This window comes from Mixophyes fleayi, chromosome 4, assembly GCF_038048845.1.
Source record: "Mixophyes fleayi isolate aMixFle1 chromosome 4, aMixFle1.hap1, whole genome shotgun sequence".
In the NCBI taxonomy this organism is placed as follows: domain Eukaryota; kingdom Metazoa; phylum Chordata; class Amphibia; order Anura; family Limnodynastidae; genus Mixophyes; species Mixophyes fleayi.
Window position 1 is genome coordinate 200,092,925 of NC_134405.1, and position 17,608 is coordinate 200,110,532.

A 17,608-nucleotide genomic window follows, 5' to 3' on the forward strand; every position below is an offset into this window, starting at 1 on the left:
TGGTTGGAGAGAAAGAGATATATTTAGCAAATGTGAATATTATTTTAATGTTGTGGCTGGAGTGAGGCCAAATTATAAAATGTGAGTGCTATTGATTTAACATCGGGACTGGTTGGAGTTTTCTAAATGTCATGTACCCATTTGTTTTCCAAATAGGGCCTCCAACATTCCAGGATCCAGACAACCAGCAATTGAGCTAAAGTAACCAGCACCCACAAGTGGTAACAGTGACAAGACAGGTAGGAGAGAGCAGGACAGTCTGCCAACTGTCCTGAATCTGGTGAGACAGTCCCGAACTTGGGTGACTGTTTCGCGTAGGACAGTTGGGAGGTATGTCCCGCTTCACCGTGTACTGCTTGTGAACACAGTATTCCCTGTGTATTTCTCTAAAATGATAACCATGCTACATCATAGGGGGTTACCCAGTCTAAAGTGCCCAGGCCCCCCAGAGCCTTAATCCAGCTCTGGGCCTTGGCATAAAATAAATATATATATATATATATATATATATATATATATATATATATATATATGTATATATATATATATATATATATACATATGGATTAAGCAACACTATAATAGCCTCTTTTTATATAGATAAATATATATTGTACCAAAAACCACCCTTTAAGGATGGGCCGTTGCTGTGTGTTTGCCCCCTGGGCTGAAATCTGCCAGCCCTCCCCTGCTTTCAAGTCCACATGGGCATTTACACATATAGCTATTGTACATCTTACTGCACTTAATGTATAAATGCCATGAATAGAAATGTGATTACCCTTGGTAAGATGTGTGATATATGATATGTGTGATTTGATGTTCAATTTTCAAACTTTGAGTTTATCAAAAACCAAACTGCACATCAAATTGCATTAATCAAAACCACAAGGTATCAATCCTCAAACTGCAAGAATATAGTGCAACCTATTGTGGCACTACAAGTGCCAGTATGCACAGACAGCCCATGAGTGTCATGTATATGCCCCATCCATGGTCAAGGAAGCAAGTTATTTTGTCCACAAGACCCCATGCAACCCCTGGCACCAGGGGAGGGCTGGTAAATTTTAGACAGGGGTGGGGGGCAAGACTCTACTAAACAGCTTATTGGGAACATTTAAAGTGGAAAAAAATATGCAGGTGGCCCAGTGACCCACCCCAAAGTAGCCCACTATGGAACCGGCCCAGGGAGCAGATGCCCCCTTCTCCCCAGCCCAGCCTGGCACCCTAATCTGCATGTTATACTGCAATCATCCTGCACAGACAATACACAATAAGACACACACCTCACTACAACACACACATAAATGGCTTTGATGATTTATTTTTTCATATATATTTTCACACCGGCTTACAGGTAGTTACTTTTGTCAATATATTTGATATATTTTGCAGATCAATGTTTCATCTGCATAGTCTTACAAATAATCTTTGAAATTGATTTGTATAAATGTAAGTAAAAGAGGGATTTCAAAATGGAAATAGTTGTTACCGCTTAAAGGAGGAGTGCACAATTAATTTAGCAAGATGTAGATGCAAGCTGACATTTTTAATAAGAGAAGAATCCTTATTTGGCGTGTGTGGGCCTCTTGCATTATGCAAACGTTTCACTGGAGTGTGCCCCTGAGGATTGTTCAGCTGTGCATTAAAGAGCCCATAGAGAGCTGGAGAAAAAAAACTTGCTGTTTTGATGGATGAGTGTTAAATAATCTTGTGACATGCACTCTTAAAGCTTAGGTTATGTAGTGAAGTCACATGAAACTTATCACTAGTACTCTCAGGGGTCTGTATGACTTTGTCAAATTATCTTAATCAAAAATGTCAAGAGAAATTACAGTTGTCAAGCTCCTATCATATCCCAAGCCTTTACCTTTCAATCAATTTGTGTCCTTGTGTATATGTGATCAAATTAGATATTGCAGAGGAGCCTTCAATGTGACAAGTCTGATAGATAGAAGTTTTCCACTCAAGGGCAACGATTTTTCTTAGATATTATGATCATAGCATAGTGATTTCGTGGTCATAACTCATTTGCATCATTTACACAGGAAGCACAAAAAGCAAAAATGTATTTCTTGTTTTGTGACCTTGCCATGTGAGCATATAAATGTGCTTACCTACAATGGGCATCATGAGTAGCTCACGGGTTCAAATCTGTACTTAAAAAATAGCAACCAATCAGTGGTTTACTTTTATCTGTGTAGTGAAAGTTTCAAAATAAAAGCAAATTTCCTATTGGTTGCTATGGTTTTACTGCAGAATTGCACCATTGAGTAATGTTAGTAAATAACTTTTGATATATTTGTTATTTCTGCTGTTCGAGTGCTTTTGCTGTCAGCCATTTGCTACTTGTGTGTTATACATGCTGGTTCAATGTTCTATCCCAGGACTTCCTACTGTTCCTATGGCGCACTACCCTCATTATAGCAATGTTCCAAAAGTTTAACTGCTAGAACCAGCATCCTTTTATTGTTAAACAACCCCGGGAGGTAAGGCACAAAAGCACCGTATTTCATGAATATTACTTGTTGCATTTTAACTTTTATAACATTTATTCACAGAGTTAATATATGCAAAACAAGGGGTTTTGTTAGTACCTAAGTCTATACATGAGCTCCCTGTAATATCAGCACTAACAACACCTTAGAATCAAGGGAGTCATTTAGAGATGTATTCACTTGCGCTCAAAACGCACATGTAAAATGCGTTACCTTAAGTTATGTGCATCTCAAAATTAACACATAAATGCATTTGCATGAAGATGCGTTAAATGTGCATCAGGATACGCTTTAAGCATAGCATGATGCAGCAGCACACTCGAGGCGCTAGTCATCATTATCAATTTGATGATAGTGAATGGCATATTTAGGTGTGAAAAAATTAAATAAAAGAGCGTGCCCCCCCCCCAATATAAAGGTGATGCAAGCACCAATGCTCATAGCCTGGGCAGATTATCACTAATGTATGGGTACAAACTGCTTGGTTTCGCGGGAACACCCAGGTTTTTTTTACCTTATTGTATCTCTGGACCACAACAGATTGCAGTCCTTCACCTTCAGCGGACAATGAACTCTGCATTGTATTAGCAAATTGTACTAAAGAATGACAAAATATCCATCTGTGAGCTAAAGGTTAGTGGACTTAAACGCAGCAACCATCTTTAGAACATAAATCAATCTATAACAAAAATGCTGAGGCAGGAGACAATTTAATTTTGATTGAGACAGATTATGCAAAACAGAACAAAATATCATTGTGCTGAAGTAATTTTATAAAGAGGAGAGGGACAAAAATGTCTCCAAGCTGAGCAGCTAGCGGAAAGTCATTGCTTTTAATGTTCCCCAACCAACCAAATCTAAAAGTTAACATACTTAGTGGTCTATTTATTTTATGTGTAATGCAGCGAAATCCGACATTGGGGATCCGAGTGAAACTAAGTCGTAACTCTGTTTTTCCCACCAAACTCGGATCTCAGAATGAGGCGAAACGTCATTTCCAGGAATTTTTCTTTTGCAAAACTCTTGCAAGTTCTGGATAACCATCTTTTGTATACATAGTCCTCCCTCATTCTCTCAAGTGCCATTTTAGAAGAGGCAACATGTAAGGAGGAGGTTAGCTGCAGTGCTCTGCTCATAAAATAGCGTTCAGGGTGAACCAGAGACATAGGAAAGCAATAGAATCCTGTCATCATTTTAAAGCAGTTCTGTAGACAATAGTCAGCTACAATAGTTTGCTGATCAATTGCTTTTAATTTAATTAACCCAAACAAAAATGCTATATATTCTAATCCTTTCTATTTTTCAATACTTGTCCATTTTGCAAGGGTCATTCAGTGAAATCTATATATAAAAAAGGTGTTTGTGTGTGAGGTTTTTTTTTTTGCACATTTTCGACATTCAGTGACCACATGTAAAACATTGCAGCAGCTACAAAAAAATGTCATCTGTCATGCCACCAACTGAAGCAAGCCCATTGGATAAATTATTCAACACAAAAATTAGTGTAAGGTGCAGGAGATGAAAATGTTGAAACGCTATGCACACACTAAATTTAAAACTTTACATAACAGGCATGGAGTGTGAAGAGGCAGTAACAATCAGGGGGTAAATGTATCAAGATGAGAGTTTTAAAGCGGGTTTGAAAAGTGGAGATGTTGCCTATAGCAACCAATCAGATTATAGTTATCATTTTGTAGAATGTACTAAATAAATTATAGCTAGAATTTGATTGGTTTTTCAAACCCGCCGTAAAACTCTCAGCTTGATACATTTACCCCCTGATGTCATTAGATGGACAGAGGTATCAATAGATATTTAGACAAGTAGATACCCAATTGTAAATAGCTATCTAATTTGCTGTTGCTATATAAATATATAAGGATATTGAGAGATGAAGGTGGCCTGCACCCATACTACAAAAATTCAAAGATTAGGCACATAATACATTGCCAGAGTATTCATCGGTTGCCAAGAGCACGGCTTTCATTACCTTGCCGGTATATAAATAAATGAGTATGCTGAGAGATGAAGGTTGCATGCACCCATAATACTAAAACTCAAAGATTAGGCACAGAATACATTCATTACCTTGCCGCTATATAATGTTTACAAAAACAAAGGAAAATAGTTGAATATATGAGCACTCCACGCCATAATTCTAATACTATTCTTATTGGAATTAAAAAATGTTTTTATTAGTAATGTCTAAAATTAATATTCTTTTCTTAACCAGAACATAGCAATGCGAATATCTTGCAATTGTTATAGAAGAGTGAAAAGAGAGGAAAAAAAATGTCATTGAAAATTGACCTTTCAATAGAGCCGGCAGTGAGATGTTTATGTCCACATCTCTTATCTTACTCATATGTTGATCAATAAACTATATGTATTACAACTTTTGTGAAATGTTTTTATTATTCAATAACTACTATTTATATAGTTCATTGGTTACATTTGTAACACTTCTCTTGTTATTTTTCTGAAGGTATAACTTGTCGGGAACAGAATACTGTTTCACGCATTCTTAAACCATTATAACTTGTTTGTTATGTTGTCTTAAATTATTTCCCATATTATTAAGCCATTATGGCTCTATAGTATGTTATCTTCAAAGATGTTATATCACATCTCATTTGACACCTTTTCCCAATGTGGTATATGATGTTTTAATAATATTTCATTACACACGTTTTCAAATGAACCGTAAAGTATGGTTCTTTTTATTTTTCTATTGAATTGGAGAAAGCAAAAGCATCAGTGACAGATTTACAAACTCCTTTATTAAGACAATGGTGAACAACTGCAGACGATCGCATTAGTAGATATTTAAACAATGATGAGAGGGCACAATGTTAAATGGTGAAATTGAAGATGGCATTATCCTTGGAGTGAGGTAAATCGGTGCCATAATACTGCCCTTCTGAATCAAACCAGGGGATTTGTAAATTATTATGTGGTAGGGAGGGCAGAAAAATCATTGCCCCGGGGTAAGCTTCATCCAACCCTAGGGTAAAGGGGACTTGCAGCAGAGGAGGTCCCCAAGAAGGGGTGTACTCACTCTGACGCCAGGGCAGCCGGGACGTCTCACACTGCTGCTGTGTCTTGGCTAGTGACAGGCAGCCGTAATTAAATTAACAGGCATAGGTTATTAGATGGACAGTGATATGAATTAATAGAGTTAGACATTTTGGAAAGTAAAGAGACAAAGGTAGTATCCACCCATGTTTTATTATCTGATCATTTCCAAACATATAGATATCTGTGATTATTTTTATCACACATATTTTGCTTGTTATATAATTATATACTGCGTGATCTGTGATGTGTACTGTGTTCCCTGATTATTTTCCATATTTCATTTCCAAACAGTTCCCAACATTCCAAGATCCATACAAGAATCCAGTACCAGGTTGTGAAAACCACAATAACAAGAAGATAAGAACAATATCATTTTAATACCCAATGGGGGGAATTCAAATGACGGCGATGTGGCGCAAGGACATCGCTCTACACACGTTGCCGGCAATTACGGTAGAGATCTCCGCTCATTTTTTGCAGTTAATTGAATTCCCCCTGTAGTGTCAAGTGTAAAGTGGCCATCATCAATATGTGACCACAACCCCTTCTACTGCGATGGTGTGCAGGGGCAGCGCTCATCCCTTCTCCTGCCCAGAAAGTTGCTGTACCAGGTCCCCAAATTCCTCTTGGCAGCCGTGCAACTGAGTGCTGAGTGATTAATTAGTTAATAGCTAGGGTCCAACTTTACTAGATCCCAGGAATCAAAGCTTCAAATTTGTGCAATGCTATCAGCTAACTAAAACCTGCTATGTCACTGGTTATTATCCTATCAGAGCTCACTGCAGGAGAAGCAGCCGTAGGGTTTGTTGCAAATGATAGGCAGGCTAATTGTAATTCATTACTGTTACCTCACTTGCCTGGAAGTCTAATCACTGGAAACTTGACTGAGTGGTGACATTGGTGGGGAAAGTGGGGAAAGTAATGGTAAAATTGAATGTGGTACAGAATGCAGGAATTGGGGGCAGTATGAGGTGCTGGACAAAATGCATGGAAAACTGTTTATTACCACTGAATGCATGTCTCAGTCTGATTTTAACTTATAAATAGACAACTGTACAGTATCACTGGTCATGTCATGTGTCCTGGGTCAATGTACACACTCTGGTCTTATGTAGTATATGTATTGTACTACATAGACAACAACGCTGTAACACTTTTTTTTTTCAGAATACATTGTTAATTTTATATTTATATAAGATTTATATTTGAACGTACTCAAGAGAATCAATACTTGTATAAAAACTCCTGTTGCTTTGGGGAATAGCATTGTCAAAATAGAAGGTGCCGTGTTAAAAATGCTAATATATTCAGTGTTATTTGTCCTCTTTTTTGTATTTAAATGAGCAGAACCTTAATAATGACTACTGTCATGTTGAAATGTTTTCTAATAGAAACTCTTTTTGGTTTCCATGAAATACCGGCCAGACAGGTCAGTATACATTTTATTGTAAAAATGTAGTTGTTGTTTTCCACAGTTAATATGAACAAGAAAGGCTCTTCATTATTTTATAATAAAAGGTGTGGCAGAAATCTGTTATTCTACCACTTTATGTGATAAACATTAGGCAAAATCTTATTTCAGTAGTACTTTAATGTTAGTTATAATGACTTTGTAATTAAATTGTCCTCAACTTGTGTTGTATGGCACTTTTCTTACACAAAAAAAACCTGAAGCTACTCAATTGTCTGGCAAGCAACATTATCTAATTACAGACTAATTAATGCCTCTAAAAGCCTTCTACAAACTAGTCATGGAAAAAACATTACCATTTTTATGCCTTGAAAACATTTTCCATATTTTCACACTTACAAAACACAGGCACAACTCAGCCTGATAAGCTAGCAGAGGAAAAAGAATAGAATTCATAAATACAATGCATGCTGTATTTTTTTCTCTACACTCCATCTTCTTACACATAGCCAGCAGGCCAATTATGCCTATCATCTGTGATCTACATTTGTTCCACATGGCTAAACAGGGGAGAGAAGCTATAGCCACCGCTGTAAAGATAATAATAACAAATATTATTTGTTCAATATTCCACCCTTCTGTTATTATTTATTATGTTGCTTCTTAGCTGCTGATTTATCACTGTTATTCAACCCAATATATTTATTTTTATTAATTTTCCCTTTCCTTATGAGCTCTGTGGTATCTCATCTCACCCACCTCTATTTGCTGCTTGTCTGCTCCTTGTTCTATCATTCCATCAGACATGCATCCAATAGGATTTCAGAGTTTGATGATTGAGCACTTGTACTGTTCTTGGTACTATTGGTGCCATTTCTGTTCCAGTTGTGTCTTATTTAAGTTTTTGTTCCAGAGTAATGTATAGTTTTCTGTTCTGGTTTAGTTTATTTTTTAAAGATCTGGACTTAACTACCGTCATAGATCGTTCTGGAAATCCAAGATTTTGATTTTGGTCTTGCCTCTTGTCTTGTTTGTGACTCCTGACCCTAGCTTAAGCTGGCCACAGACACACCAAATTCTACATCTACAAATGGTCACATTACATGAGGGTCTGTGGCCGCAAACACCTACCGACTGTTGTTATCTTCCAACCATCTGTAGCAAAGGAAGATTTAAAAGTAGTTCAGCACCTGACAGATAGTAATTTGGGCACTTCCTTCCAATGCTGGTCCATGTGTGCAGAGCAAATGGAGAGAGATGCAAGACACCATTGCTTTCTATAAAAAACTGAAGTCTGCAACTGCACGGTAGAAAATTTTTTTTTTGGCTCACAGTTGGATTTACATCCTACTTTAAACCAGGCCCTTTGTGTGTGGTGTTAAAATAATTAATAATTGTTTGTTCATAGCTTAATATGTTTTTGTTACGAGCCGCGGCGGTGTCCATAGCCGCCACGGCTCACTCTCCTCTGTGCCTGGTGCTATGTCACTTCCGGTTTTCGGCTCAACCGTTGCTAGAGCAACGGCCAGACGCCAATGTTCAGAGCGCCACGTCCCGGCAATACAGGGCAGCCGGGCGCGTGCGCATTAATTAGTAAAGCCTGCGGGCTCATTAGGGTTTATTAGTTTATTTAACTAGCATCTGGGGGGCCTATCATGTGATCCTCCTTCTTGGTCCTGATTGGCTACATTTAGTATTTAAGACAGGGGGGGCTTAGTCTCCCTGCTGGTTATAGCGTTTCCAGTCTTGTGCTGTGCTGACCTACTGTTGGATCCCTGTTTCCCTGATCTACTGTTGTGACCCTTGCCTGTACCTACCTTGGACCTTGCCTGTTTGCCTGTTGCCTTGACCTTTTGGCTTGTATTCTGGACTCCGCTGTTTCGCCTATGGCCCTGAACTCTGCTTGGATATCGATTTACCTGTTTGCTTTGGACCCCTTACCTTGGCCTGCCACTGACTACCCACTCCAGTCTGGGCTAGTGCCCCTGGTTCCATCTGCGCTACGGCCATCTTTTATGAACTTTTACTACTCTGAGCTTAAGACCTGGGGGCATCTGAGAACCTGTGAGCTAAAGGTGAAGATCTCTACTTTAACTGTTCTAAAAGCTCATCTTTGTGGTAGTGGGCATTAACAGTTTTCATTCCTTCTGAATATACGAAGCTCGTCTTTAATTTAGCACTGCATCTTCGGGTGTCATGATTTACATATACCAAGATAGAGCACTAATGGTAGATACAATATGGGTAACCAGGTGAGTTTTTTTAATTATAACAGAAAGCATAACGTTGTATTTTAAAGCAGTGCTTGACATAATTGTAAATGTTGCTATGGACATCCATCCTAAGTAATTATAAAGTGCTAAATTCATGTGTGTTTCACAAAAAAAACATGAGTGGTTCTGCAATGAATCATGTAGGAGCAAAGTGCAATTATATTGCAGTAATTAAATATACCCTGAGTATTTTACTGGTATTTTTACTTATATAGAAATAAGTGAGGCAATTTCTTGAACATGTAGAATGTAAAGCCTATTAAGTGGTTTGCAGGTTATAGAGTCCAAGTCAATAATAGCAATTCCAAATGTTTTAGTGGAAGGCTCCTTGGCTTGTGTCAGTAATGCCTGTTTATTGTTGCATATTTAGTGGACATAAGCTCTATCTGTCTAGAACCTACAGTTAAACGTTCTGTTTGTTACATACTTAATATAATGATAGTTATCTAATGTCCTGGATCAGAGGAATATCTCCTGGAGCACGTGCAGTTCTACTGCCAGATAACTTGTCTGCCTGAGAGGTGTGCAGGAGCACGTGATGGTGCACATTGCATCATCAAGCCACACCCAACTTGGTTGCACAGTAATTAGTGTCATCGTACAAATTTATTCTGCAAACTTGATGATGCAAATGTCATTAACAACTCATGTCCATATCATAGTTTTGTACCTGCCCTCTGCATCTCCCGAAGGTCAGGTATCTATAGTAAGTAAATACAAATGTAATGCTTGTATTTATATATTTAGTCCTCACCACAATATTTTATTTTGGAACTGCTTAATGTCACAAATCTTGTGGGGAGATTATAAAGAAACAAATCCATCTGAAGCATATAAATTCATATTACTTCAGTTATTTTGTGATACTCTTTATGTGGATAATAATTAGTTGCAGATGCACAATTAGAAATATTTACAAACCGGTATATGTTACGGTTCATAAATTACATTTATAGTGTAACGCCCCCTAACAGCGTTTGAGTAAACCATGCAACCCAGCGGCTACAGGAGGGGGTCACCTGGTGGATGAGTTAGGTGTTTGTGAAAAGTGACTCAGGCTGGTTGCTATGGTGACAACCCAGCCTAGCCTGTGAGAGAATGAGGGGTAAATATATCGAGCTGCGGGTTTGAAAAAGTGGAGATGTTGCCTATAGCAACCAACCAGATTCTAGCTGTCATTTTATAGAATGTACTAAATAAATGATAACTAGAATCTGATTGCTTGCTATAGACAACATCTCCACTCAATGAGAAGGAGGAACGTCTGTCAGAAAGGGGGAATTGGACAGGATTAAGGCAGAGAAAAGGGTGGAAAAGAAAGACAGATAGAAAAAGAGATAGAGAAAGAGCTGACGTGAAAGCTAGGTACATGGCACAGTGGAGTTGGAGGTCCCAGGCTCCCCCGGCATTGACCCAGGAATGGGTGAGTGGTGCCTGACGCTTAGAGACAAACACTACTGTTCCCTAAGTAAGAGTGGTGGAGCCACATAAGGGGGAGGACCCCAAAAGAGAAAGGTGGGTTGCTGCATGCAGCAGTGTGGCTGCATATACAGAGGGGAGGAGTCCCCAATCCCAGAGAGGGGGGAGAACCCCATATCACTAACAAAAACCCCAAAAGAGAGAGGGGGACATATTGCATAGAAGAGACCCTAGAGAGAGCGTTACTGCAAGAGGCAGTGTAGCAGCAGTGTCAGAGCCCATTGGCTGAGAGAACACAGTGAATAGAGGAGAGACCCCTGGAGAGAGGGATGTAGCAAAGAGAGGCAGTTGTGGAGCTGTGTGAGTCCCCAGGTTGGGCAGAGAGAACACCAGAGAAGAGTGATATATCCCAAAGGATTTTACCTTTGCAAAGCTGAGAAAGTGACAGAGCTGCATGTATGTGTTGGAGATAAGCTACACTGTGATATGCATATATATATATATATATATATATATATATATATATAATATATATATATATATATACTGGAACTAGACAGGTTGAACTGTGTGTAGCTGTGGAACTACTGTGACCAGGAGAACCTGTTATTTACTGTGATAACACCAGCAGTGTAAGCTGTGTGCAGGAGAAGAAAGGAGATGTACTTGCACGGATATTCATACTACTCATTAAGAACTGTGCTGGAGAGAGTAAGGAGCTGTATATATATTTCTGTATTGCTGCAACCATGATGAGTATCGTGCTGGAGGAAGAGGAGTGTAAATAAAGAGTTCAATTTGTCATAGAGATGGGCTGGTGCCCAAATTATTCTGACTTTCATGGCATTACACCAAAAGTGACATCACCTGTGTCCCACCACCTACAAATAGACTTTGTAAATAAATTCCTGCATGTGCAGGGGACCCCCTGGTCATTTAAACCCATGCCCATGCCGCTAGCCAAGGCTAGAGAAGGCAGTGCACTGTGTAACCTGCGCACCTCACCTCACACACACACACACACAGTGACAGTGGGTTACATAACTATGCATCAGCACATACATTTTAGAGAAAAAATGCTATTTAAAGCATGGACATTGTTTTAAAATGATCCCGGAATATTCACACTTTCTACATGAAATTGATTTAATCAAACACCAATTCTCAATGTGGATAACAGAACACCAGCCAAGTATCCACTTCAATAGCTTTCTACTTGGCTATATTAATCTCTGTTAGATAATATCACTACAAATGAAGCACTAATCAACATGAACAGTCTTTACAACTCAATTAAGTCGTGAAAGCAATGATTATTAATGGGGGCCATTTAAATGTCATATTATGAAGGTATGATAACATTTCCATTTAATCACAAGTAGCAGACATTAGTCAGTTGATCTTTTTGAGAGAAGCAAATATATTTTACAACATTCACTCCACAAGTTGTGTTAACTGATTTGGCTATAGGTTATCTATGTAATTTATATGTAACATTACATATAAAGTAATCACCTTTTCTGCCTGACATACAGCATAGCCCTGCAGTGAGCTTACACTTTTACAGGAGGTGAAGTTGCAATGACAGTACAAATGGTGCCATACAATAGTGATTATATAACTTGTGCCTTTTCTCACACATTAGCCAGGATTAGAGACATTGTTTAGGCTTTCCTTCCAGTGTGTACAATGACTGATAATGTGAAGCTTAATACTCATGTCTGTGGCCCCTAGTGACAAAACCTCCATTACAAAAATCAGGCCAGTCCTCTTGTTCTGGACATTAGGACCAATGCAGAAGATCACCGCCATAAACAAAAGAGTCAGATTACGTCTAAATGCTCCATTTCCCATCACTTACAAGAAGCAGTCATTTCGAGGGATGTAATCTCCTCGACTACTTATACTAAACTAGAGATGACATTGTTAGATTTCATATTGTTGAATTAGTAGCTTAACAAAAGCCAATGTTCTGCTTATTACTTTGTGATGTGGCATTGGTTAACATCACATTTGCTGATACAATACTATGAACTGAGTGATTAAGACATAGTTTTAACACTACACGAAACTAGAAGATGAAATGTTGGTGCTAGATAAATTCCTACAGTAATCCCAAAGGCAAATATAATGTAATTGCATCACCGAGCCACACCAACCCCTATGGACACCGAATTTATACTGTAAATTCCAATGGAGCAGGGACTGATGTAAATGATTCAGTATTGTCTGGAAAGCATTGCATAATATGGCTGGTGCCATACATATAAAGGCTAATAAATACATTTGCCTGTGAAGCTTCTGCTTTCACAGTGATCTTTTCATACACACCGGCAGAAATCCAGGCGTACTTCAACAAATCAAGGTGCATGGTGGGCCTAAAGCTGGTTTTGCACTGCACAGTAGACATTTTATCCTTTATCAATGACCTCTCTCCTATGTGTAGGTGCAGGCGCGGGGCTGGCAGATGTGAGCCCGGGGGGGGGGGGGGGGGTGCAGGGCCGTGCAGGTGGCTGCATCACATGACACGGGATGCGGCCGCATCACACATATGCATCACATTTATCTCCGGTTTTTTACCGGCGATATTGCTTTCGGGGGGGCAGCCGCCCGGCCTACCAGCCGGCCCTAACAAATGTAAGTCTGAGCGACTATGACTATAATAAAATGTATTTTTTTGCCCAGGTATTTCAATGCATTTTTCAAAACACTGGACCACTGTGACAAGCTGATCTAGAGCCAATAACTACTGCTAATAGTTTGTCTGATATCAAATAGGTGTTTGAAAATAGGCATGCTGGGGTGAATGCAGTTACATAGTAACAAAAATCCTCACTGGAGAGTTAGTGGAAGATTTATACAAACTTGCTTTGTTTGAAAAACAAAATGTATCTTCCACTTGCTTTAAAAAAGTACAACATGTAAGGATGAAACATACTGTATTACATGCTAATAGTCTATTTAGAGAATATTTCATGGTATATTTCATATAACACTACAAGCTGGGATTCTCATAATTTCCTTATTAAGTATCCTTTTGTGTGTGTAAATAGTTACTTATTAGCTCCTGAAGCATGTAACGGGGGCATACTTGCTGTGACACTGCAGACGATATCGGCCCATTGTTCTGGTGTTACGGTATGTGTGACCCAAAAGAACAGTGAAACCTGATAATAATATAATATGACCTAAATCAGTAAGATTATCATTGACCATGTCCATAAATGCAGTCAGAATGTGACTGCGATTGACCAGTGTGTGTGGTCATCTTCCAACCTACTAACAGGCATCAGTCATATCGGGAGTGATACAGGTACTTGGCCAAAGGAACGAATGGCCAGATCCAATACAATTGGCCACCTATGTGTGTGTTCGAATTGAACACTAATATCAGTAGTATCAGCCTATATTTGAACAGCTTTATAATTATAATAAAATGTATTTTTTACCCAGTTTTATTCAATGCTCCATTCCCAAGACTGGAACACTGTGACAAACAGATTTAGAACTCCTGATAATTGTTATCTTGTACCAAATAGGTTATTGTAAAAGGGCATGCTGGGTCAATGCAGGAGGGTTAGTGGAAGATTTATACAAATTTACCATCATTTCCTGATTTTGGAAGAGACAGTCCCTGTTTTGGACCTATATCCCCCATCCCCCCATTTACAAATCACTATATTTACCAAATCCCCCTCTTCTGGGTCTATTATATAGAAAAGCACGGTATAATAGCTTCTCTGATTTATGCCATTTTACTTTTTCACTGCTTTCTGGTCTATAGCCGTGTGAATGCTGTGTTTCATGATAACTTGCGTCTGAAAGCCTGCAGAGGTGTATGCACATGTCCATGAACATATGAAAATATACATCTTAGGTTTCCCTCCTTAACAATTTTGCAGCTATGGATAATGTTTATAAATGTTTTCCAGGAAGAGCAAACTGAAAAATACAAAAGAAAAAAGCAGTACAAAGAGAAACAGTTCTGATGCGGTACAAGCTATAGACACATTATGTCCTATTGTAGTGATATATCGAGCTGAAACTGAAGCATGTGATACTGACTCAGACATAATAGACCCTTATTTTCTCCAGTGACCCTCAGATTACCTCACTTCTCTCACTCGTCCATTGGATGAACTCATTTTAATGAATCCATAGCAATCATATTCATGGGCTTGGTCATATTGCCCTTTATAAGGGTCACAATATTTTAAAGGATGAAATGATACAGAAGCATTAAAAGAACAAAGATGGATTAACTATATGATCAGTGGGCTAAACAGCAGTCGGTAGAGGTAGTGTAATAAAACACCTTTAATAAAACATTTAACTTAAATGTAAATACAAACTTCACAATGCTAAGCATGTTTCTTTTAAAATAAGGATTTTTACAGTATTTAACATAGACACAAATAGATAAACACACAGAACAGGGGATTTGGAAGTGAGAAACATATTGTCTTCATTTAGAGTTAGGAGCAAAACAAAAAAAAGGAGCAACTTTGCTCCTGGACAAACCATGCTACAAGAGGGGCGCACATGCATATTTTCTTTTTATTTTTTGCAAGCAGGGACAATAGTGGCTACTTCTGCATGTAGTACACATATACTGGACAGTATTATTTTTGTACTGCAATGTAGATTTGAGCTAGGACATATTACATATGTTGCACTGCGACATGGTTTTACCAAGCTGTAAATTTGCTCTTTTTCAGGTTTTGCTCCTAAATATAAATGGGGCGCATATTGGGGAGAAAGGTTGGAGAATTATTAAATACAAGCAAACTATAGTGGATCATAGATGTTTGTGCTCCAACATACCTCACCAGCATTACATATATGTCATTCAGGACATGGGTTTTACTTTTTTTTTTACCTACGTTGACATTAATTAGAAGTACTCCACTTTTTACTATTTTTTTTTTATTTTCATTTCTATTGCATAAATAATGTTTAATGCATTGACTATTTCACTTTACAGATTGTGTAAGCCAATATTGCCTAATGGGTAGATTGTAGTATACCAATACCCTAATGATGGCAGACAAACCTAACGCAGCTGAGAAACATGATGCGCCAAGACTTCTGTCACATGCTCAAGGTAAAATCCTTAGCTAGGTCCATTGCTCACCACATATGCAGTGGGGGTATATACAGTGGTATGTCATACCTCCAATTCTCCAACAGCCTTCATTGTAATACTATGAAATACCATTCTCTTATATTGGCATTACATTCTACATCCGCCACTTCTAAATTTCCAGTTCAACCGCTGGACAAGAGGGTGGACCTAACTTTTTTCTTAGGGAGGGCTGTTGATGCACCGCCCTATTTTCTCTGTTTGCCGAACACTATATTCTTGTCCCTGTCTGTAGAGACCAGGCACATGATTTCTGTGTCTCAGCCGACAGGGACAATAGTATAGTGTGCAGCTACAGACAGCCCGCACCTGCACAGGACAATTGTCCACCACCCCCAGATACGCCACTGGGTGGAGCATAGCAATGAGGGAGGAATGAGGAATACTGTTAGGAATCAGTGTGCTTTGTTATATCAGAACTGTTCTGACATTAAAAAAGGAAAGCCTGTACAGACCAGTTATCTATCTGCTACAGTAAAGCAATATATTTCTGGAGTTCCACCATAAGCAGAAAGGAAGAACAAGAAATGGAGAAGATAATTTTCCTCTACATGCTCCTGGTAGTTAATTAGAAAAGAAGGTTATGTTATTAGCAAACAAAATCAATAGAGAAAGGATTAAGAGTCTTTGAAGTAAGCGTTGGTTGCTTATCAACAAAGCACCAGAGGCTGCATTTAGCAAAAATCTAATACACATTAGTGAACAATCAATGCTGAGTTGTGTTGGGATGCCAAGATAGAAATTCCTTTAATTGCACTTTACAGTAGTGTTGTTGAATCTAAACAAGTAGATATATTAAAAATAAACTGGTTCCTAAACAGTACTGGCAATGAAACAAACACAAAATGCAGCCAAACTAGATATAGAATCATGCGATGGAGAAAAGCAATATATTGCTCTCCATCAGACTGTAGTGCTGAAATTTACTATATATATATATATATATATTTCTGTAGGTCCCCCTCGTGGCGCCAAAACAGCTCTGACCCGTTGAAGCATGGTCTTCACTAGACCTGTGGTATCTGACACCAAGACATTTGCTGCAGATCCTTTAAGTCCTGTAAGTTGCTAGGTAAGGCCTCCATGGCTCTGACATGTTTTTCCATCACATCCCACAAATGCTCGATCGGATTGAGATCTGGGGAATTTGGAGGCCAAGTCAACACCTTGAACTCTGTCATGTTCCTCAAACCATTCCTGAACAATTTTTGCACTGCCATCAAGGAATACAGTTTCCATAAAGGGGTGTACTTGGTCTGCTCTGCAACAATGTTTAGGTAGGTGGTACATGTCAAAGTAAAATCCACATGAATGTCACGACCACAGGTTTCCCAGCAGAACATTGCCTAGTGCCTTACACTGCATCCACAGTTCATCTTGATGCACATGCAGCCAACCACATGATGTAAAAGAAAACGTGGTTTATCAGACCTTCTTCCATTGCTCAATGGTCTAGTTCTGGCTCTCACATATCCATTGTAGGTACTTTCGGCGGTGGACAGGGGTCAGCATTGGCACTCTGACTGGTCTGCGACTGAGCAGCAAGCTGCGATGCATTGTGCACTGTGTGTTCAGACACCTTTCTATCATAGCCATCATTAACTTTATCAGCATTTTGTACTACAGTAGCTCTTCTGTGGTACTGGACCAGACGGGCTAGTCTTCGCTCCCCACGCGCATCAATGAGCATTGGGAGCTCATGGCCCTGTTGCAGTTTTCAACGGTTGTCCTTCCTTGGACCACTTTTGGTAGGTACTAATCAACACTGCATACCTGGAGCATCCTA